Source organism: Cryptotermes secundus, unplaced genomic scaffold (genome assembly GCF_002891405.2).
Source record: "Cryptotermes secundus unplaced genomic scaffold, Csec_1.0 scaffold2398, whole genome shotgun sequence".
NCBI lineage: Eukaryota > Metazoa > Arthropoda > Insecta > Blattodea > Kalotermitidae > Cryptotermes > Cryptotermes secundus.
Genome location: NW_019742026.1, coordinates 2,340 through 10,253, shown reverse-complemented (window position 1 = coordinate 10,253; position 7,914 = coordinate 2,340). Strand labels below are relative to the sequence as shown.

At 38.0% G+C, this 7,914-nt stretch overlaps 1 long non-coding RNA gene across 1 annotated transcript; it reads left to right on the top strand.

The window, feature by feature from the left end:
- Positions 1-3,581: 3,581 nt before the first annotated feature.
- LOC111873018 lies at positions 3,582-5,792 on the top strand. The gene is made up of 3 exons (XR_002844333.2): positions 3,582-3,615; positions 4,902-5,069; positions 5,637-5,792. It is a non-coding gene; the product is annotated as an uncharacterized LOC111873018 (long non-coding RNA).
- Positions 5,793-7,914: the final 2,122 nt, after the last annotated feature.

The window sequence follows — 7,914 nt, the reverse complement described above, 5'->3', positions numbered from 1 at the left end:
TTTATACACTGAAATACACCTACACTGTAATTTTAACCACACTAATATCCTAATGCCGTAACACGAAAATAATTGAATCTAATACCATTATACAGTACTGTGCACTAAAATAAAGGAAGATGAATGAATACCAAAAACTACGAATGTTTAGGAAAAGTAGTCTGTTATTGATTTCTGTTTCAATGACATGGCTTCTTTCTTCCTTATGGTTGCTCTCAATCTGCGTAACACCAATTTGTCAGAAAGCAGAGAATCGCTTTGTTGCTCCAGAAACTCTAGCAAACCCTCAGTCCATTGAAGAGCAGATGAATTGCTTATCCTTGCATTAAAATATAGTTTTGCCTGTTTTGCGCAGATAATTCCTGAAACAGGAATGTTTTGTGCCCTTTGTTGGTTAAACCATTGCAACATTGCTTTGTCAAGCTCATCATAAGTTGGCAGTTTCATTGTTTTTCTGCCTGATAAGCCACTCGATGAATCAAAATTACTGGCGTAATTAATCAATTTATCTTTATTTTTTCTGAGATCGCGAACTGTTGTTTCACCTATACAATATTGTAAAGCTAGGTTTCTGGTAGACCATCCTTGCTCAAGCTTCTTAATTATGTCGAGTTTCTGGTTAATTGTTAAAACTACACGCTTCCTTTTCTGCTCCATTATTTTTAAATTATTGAAGAACCAGTCACAATGATAAAAAAAACAATGGTAATTCGGCACTTTCTCGCACAAAAACTTAAATTGTATTTTCCCACACAACTGAACTGCCTACTGTATTAATAACAACTGAAGAATGCAGTTCAGTGACAGACAGGATCGTACTCTTCTTTCAAAAGAACTCTCCTTCCTCCCACTACTACAGATTGACTGGTGCCTGAGTTTGGTCTTTGTTGGTCCCTTTGCTAATTGAGGTCTCACACCAGACAGATTTATGGCTCCTTGCTGGTCAAGGTTCTTTAACATTCTCTACTTGTTGGAAAAAGGGTAGGTTTCGAGCTTTCGAAACCTGATTTCGAGCTTTTAAGAAAAATAACGGGAGAATATCGATGGATGACGTAAATGCGAGTACAGTTCTCTCTAAATTATAGTAAACTAACATTGACTGTCATACAAAACATTTAAACAAATGTGATACTCACTGAAAAAAAAAAATCTTTAAAAATACATTGCCGCGGTTGAGCCGCAAAGCGGTTAAACAGCGCGCGGATAATCGAGAGTCTACTGTACTTTGAATTTTATTCAATATCACTAGTCGAGGAGGATGACGTTGGCAGGGCATGTAGCACGAATGGGGAGGCGAGGAATGCATATAGGTTATTAGTGGGAACGCCAGAAGGAAAGAGCCTGCAGTACAAGAGATCTAAAAGTATTTATTGGTAGTAGCGAAAAAAAGCATTTTGAGGGGGGCGAGGGGGGAATACTCAAAATAGTTGCTAAGGTAGCATACCTTCTTACCGATTGTGCTCTCGGCCCTGGAGGTCACTTTTAATTTAGTCATGTAAGATCAACGTAGATGGCAGGAGGGTTTCATTGAAGTTTCATAGGGATCATGTTGCCCACCAATAATATGGGAGTTTCACGGTGCTGACCNGGTTCACCGACGTGTCATAGGTTCCATTTTACCCACTAATAATATGGAAGTTTCTCGGTGCTGACCACGAGTGACCAACAGCCACACAAGTAGAATAAAGTCTGCCATTTAGGTTTCTGATCTTACATTTATGATGGAAGTGTGTAAGTTTTATGTATTCTTGAGGAAATACNTGGAGGTCACTTTTAATTTAGTCATGTAAGATCAACGTAGATGGCAGGAGGGTTTCATTGAAGTTTCATAGGGATCATGTTGCCCACCAATAATATGGGAGTTTCACGGTGCTGACCGTGCTGACCACGAGTGACCAACAGCCACACAAGTAGAACAAAGTCTTGCATTTAGGTTTCTGATCTTACATTTATGATATAAGTGTGTAAGTTTTATGTGTTCTTTAGGAAATAATTAGATCATTCGAGAGAAATTCAGTTTCCTCATATTCTTACAAATTATGGTGTTAGTGATATCATTCCGCAGTTTCAAGTTCTAGTTGGGATTCTGCTGATAGTCTATGGCCCCGTTTTGCGGGTCATGTTTCTAGTAGAATGTACATTTTTACTGTTTTCTGCCCTTTCTCGCCTGTTCACATACCAATCCGACTTATAATGGACGTCGTGAGAGCTGATGGTCTATGGTATGTACGTATATGCAAGGCATACAAATGAATTTTTGCGGTTCTGCGTTGTAAATTTGTGGGGTAGGTTTACTGTTTCTAGGACGTAACTGCAGTTTGGTAGCTAGTTACCGACGTTTTGGAAGCAAGATGCTCACACAAAATGGGTGAACTAGCTTTCTTCAGAACTGAGCAACAATCTGTAAGACTACAAAACGTGTAATTAGACACCAAGNTTCTCGCCTGTTCACATACCAATCCGACTTATAATGGACGTCGTGAGAGCTGATGGTCTATGGTATGTACGTATATGCAAGGCATACAAATGAATTTTTGCGGTTCTGCGTTGTAAATTTGTGGGGTAGGTTTACTGTTTCTAGGACGTAACTGCAGTTTGGTAGCTAGTTACCGACGTTTTGGAAGCAAGATGCTCACACAAAATGGGTGAACTAGCTTTCTTCAGAACTGAGCAACAATCTGTAAGACTACAGGACGTGTAATAAGACACTGAGCTTCATAATCACTGCAACACTGCCGGCCTCTACTGTGAGAACAAAGAATTACACGTCAGTGTGTTCAAAATAATTAGTATGTTTCCTTACAGACTTGGGCAAATATTCAGAGCTAGGTACTGGTACACTTTTTAGAAATGTGATCCAATATCACTAGGATTCTTGTATATTAATTAATTTTCTACCCACATGTGATAAAATAAGTTTCAAGTTTATGAAAGATTCTGCATTCTCTTGCAACAAGAATGCCGAGAATTCTGCTACAGGGAACTGAAGAAACATTTCCTGCTGTGACAGAAAGGATGGTGAGGGTTTTGTGCTTGTGTGCACAGACAAGAATTTTATTGTCATCAGTCAATTCTCGTATCTTAAGAAACTAAACTTTTTATGCCAAGCTTGTGTTAGTTTTCATAATCCATGTGGGAAGTTTACATGGTTCTTCACATTGTAACAATTTGCATTATTTTGTGGGAGAGAGATCAATTCAAGGAAGTGATAAGGGTATGTATGTGTGTGTGTGTGTATGTAATGGTTAGATCATAAAGACCGGCCACGGCACTGTGACCTTCAATGAACTGTTCTGTTTGCCCTTGGTTTAGCCCTTTGTTAATCCTACATTCTTAATAAAGTGTAGGACCCTGCTTATGGGGCCATTATAATAATCACAAGTGACAAAATATTAAATAAGCTATGGCCCCACAATCACACAGGATGAGTGCTGCTGATTCATTTTCACATGTTGGGTTGTCTGTCAGTCCCAACTTGTAAAGGTGTCCTTTCAGGTGGTAGTGTCTGGTAAGTAATCCTACCACCCATCTTAGTTGATCTCTGTATAATCTCAACAGATCTTTCGTTCTTCTGACAGAGNAATAACATTTCAGGAAATAAAGGCTAAACCTGAGGTGAGCTGTATGTTTCTGTATGTCCACTGATAGGCAGATATCACAAATAGGCAGGAATTCCAGTTGTCTTTTTCATCTATTTCTGTCTGTCTGTGCACTTGAAACAACTCCACTGTGCTGCTGACTCGCCTTTGAAGGCCTTTTTCTGAAGTGTCTCTAGACAGTTATAGTTTGTCGAATGTATCCTGCTTGTGATGTACCACTTCTGTTTCCTTTTAAGCAGTTCTGATGCAGATGAAATTAAATTTTGCATAAATGGAACTGTATCTTAGAGAAATTCTATAGCAGCAAAAATCCTTAGGGAGTCATGGAACTGGTCTCAGTTATTTAGTGATATACTTGTTAGAACCATTAAGTTACTAGGACTCTTGTGAGCTAATTCCAATGAACCCCACAAGATATTTATCATGTGATGAACTGGTTTCAAGGTTACACAAGATTCTGCATTCTCTTGTAACAAGAGTGGCAAAAATTGTACTGTATAGAGATGAAGAAATGTTTCCTGAAAGAATTCTGAGTGTTTCATGCTTGTGTGCACAGACATGAATTTTATTATATGTCAGTTGTCTTGGCCAGAGAAACTAAATATTCTGTGACACACTTCTGTTTGTTTGCATAATACACTTGGGGACTTTCATACACTTGGGTGATAACGGTTTCGGATATTATTTAGGAGAGCAATGCATTCAAGGAGAGCGATGTGGGTAAGTCATGTAGTGCACATGCAACAGTGAGAAATGCATACAATGTTTTGGAGGGAAAACCTTAGCGAAGCAGACCACTTGGGAGACCTAAGTGTGGATTTGAAAGAAATAATTTGGAAGGGTTTGTACTGGGTCTGTTTCCTTTAGGATACAGAGACGTGATGAGCATGTGTGATCACAGTAATGAGCACTTTCTGGCTTTCTCAACTTATCCAGTATTCATTCCTCTTCTCCCCCATGCCTGCTATATGAGCTGCCTATCTCATCCTCCTTGACTTGATCATGTAATTATGCTTGGTGAATGAAGGTTACAAGTTGTGGAGCTCTTTATTATGATGTTTTTAGGTACCAAAACAGATATTTTCTGTACTGCCCTTGTGACCGATAGTTTCTCGAGAAGGTCACTGAGCTATGAACCGAGTACTTTCTAGTGATCGTGTTAGCTGTAGAGAAGAACATCTATACAGAACAGCTCTTATGAGTTTAATGTTACGAGAAACAGCCATAGCAAGGAGAGCATAAGCCTTTTTAATGTGTGGTGTTGTGCATCCATTTCTGAGAAGGATATGATGGTTTTTACAGAACTGTAGTAATTTGGAGAATGCTTTAGTGGGTCTATATGGTGAGACATGCCCAACACGTCATGATGCAAATCATGCCATGAATGTAAAAGCTGAGGCAGTATCAGATGCAGAAGAGGAAGAGGATCCTGTCCCACTAACATTTCCAGAAATAAAGGCTGAACCTGAGGTGAGCTGTATGTGCACTCTTAGGCAGATGACACAAATGTGCAGAAATGCCGCTTGTCTTGTCTGTGAACATAAAACAACTCCACTGCGCTGTTGACTAGATTCTGGAGGTTTCTTTTTCCTGAAATGTCTCCAGGCAACTGTAGTTTGTAGAATGTTGCTTGTGATGTCCCATTTTCTTTTGAGCAGATCTGATAGATGAAATGAAGTACTGTATAAACTGAATGTTTGCGGTAAATTCTCTTTGTCACATCCACAAAGCAGTGCTTTGGTACTACATCATAGAGTTCCCAAGATCTATGAATGCTGAAGTTTATCATTCGTTTTCTGTCTCCCATGCTGTCTGTATCCATGTAATAACATGGAGGTGTCAGTATGTTGAGGATTTGTAACAGGATAACTAATGATTCTCTAAAGATGTGTGACAATGTGTGACTGAATATAGACACGTGTTACCTGTTGCCCTTTGTTTGAAGCAAATTAAAATACGTGACACCGTTTGAGTTCCCCTGCACCTGCCATCAGGTGACTGGTTGTCATGACAGATTTTTTTGTTGTTTTCTCTCAGACAGAAAGGTGACTGAACATTAGATGCAAAGAATGTGTAAAAGGTGTAGAAAGCAATAGTGAAGAACTGGTGTTGGCAACACATCCTAATACAAGTGTATTGACACAATTGTGGTGAAATGGAATATACAATTGGAATACAGCATAGTGGACAGTTCCCTTCGACTGCTAATCGCTATGCAGCACTTTCTAACCTCAATGAGCCTGAATCGGTATCGGCAGTATATCACCAATCGAATGGGAAATTTAAAAAGAAGAAGTTTAATACAAATAAACCAAGGCACAATGTTTTTATCATTGGAGACAGTCATGCAAGAGGAATAGCGGTTAAGTTACAACATAACCTAGAAAAGGACTATAGTGTTACAGGTTTAGTTAAACCAGGAGCAGACTTATCAGCAATTTTGAGTTCAGGGTTAAAAATATAAAAGATTTTACAAAAAATGATGTGGTTTTATGGGGAGGCACTAAAGATGTAAGTAGAAATGAAACAAGTAATGGCCAGACCCAAATAAGAAATTTTGTAAGGGAGAACGGACATACAAATATTTTAGTCATGAATTTACCAGATAGACAGGATCTTGAAGTTAATTCTTGTGTAAATCGAGAGATAAAGGTTTTCAATAGAAAATTATGTAAATATATGAAGCCATTTGATTATGCATTCTCACTGGAAGTAATATTTGAAAGATAGCATTACACTAGACATGGGCTTCACTTAAATACAAAAGGCAAAGATCTTTCAGCTACTATACTTCTGTGTGCTATTAAAGACATTTTTAAAAAAAGTAAGATGATCCCAGTATCTATGAATTGGAATAATATGCAGGAAATGATTGTATCTAAAAACTTAGGTAAGGAAAATGAGCAGGTAGATGGTATTCATAAAACAGTAAATAGGCAATTTGATATATCTAATCATAATGTAAGTGGCAGCTCTGAGATATTAGACAGACAATCTGAAACATCTCATAATAAAGCTCCCCAACCTAGATCAACTGGCAGAGAAAGGAAAATCCCGCTGACAAGGACTAATGATTTTTTATGGTAGATGAAAATTCTAACAGGGTCAATCGAGTCATTATAAATCCTCAAAGTGACCTTGCAGGGTGCATTTCAAATAGAACATATTATAAGGATAAGGTATGCCCCAATTTGCGACTTACTTCAGACACCCAATATATGAATAAGGACTTTTTAGTGTTCCATCAGAATGTGAGAGGATTGAGGGATAAAAACAATGAGTTGTTTGGATCATTGCTCCCTGAACTCCCTCATATTTTATGTCTAACAGAACACTTCTTATCAAATCAGGAGATTATATGGTTAACTATATATCATTATATGCTTGGTGCAGAGTTTTGTAGAAAAACACTTAAAAAGGGAGGCACATGCATTTATGTACACGAATCATTAAATTTTTCTAATATTAATTTGAAGAAGTTTTGTATTGAACAAGACATTGAAGCATGTGCTGTTAAAATAAATCTATTAGATACCATCTTATACATACTATCTCTTTATAGATCTCCAAATGGAAACTTTAGGCAGTTTCTAAAGGGTATAGATAACATTCTAAATTATTTAAATAAACCAAATAAAGAAATTATTATGTGTGGTGATATAAATGTTAATTATCTGTCTGAAAATTGTAATAAGAGACAGCAATTGGATAATTTACTTGCAACTTATAACTTAACTAACACGATAAATTTCCCTACAAGAAGTACAAAGGACTGCGCCTGGGCAATTGATAATATCTATATTGATGTAACCCATTTTGAGGGTTATACTGTCATTCCAGTTGTAAACGGCTTATCAGATCATGATGCCCAGGTAATTAAGTTAGAAAATATACTAATGAGTAAAAAAATGAAGTTAAAACTATGAGAAATATTGATAAATGCTCTATAAACGATTTTAAATTTAAATTGAGTTATGAGACGTGGGACGATATATTTAATGAAAATGATGTAAATAAAATGTTTAATAATTTCCATAATACTGTAACATGTTGCGCCACGGAGAACCCCTCCCTACCCAACTGCAAGGTGGCAACTCAGGCCACAGGCGCGTGGCGGTAACATAGCACTCCCTCCCACCCCTCCGCGGTGACGTAACGCGCAACGCTACGTACCCGTAATCAACTTCCTACTGTGACGTGGCACTCATTACGCAACAGGCAAGCACTGCAGCTATATAAGTGAGCTGCACAGCAGCTGCCAGTCAGTTCTACCATAGCAGTCAGCGACTTCAGTTGGAATGTGGGCAGTCGCCGA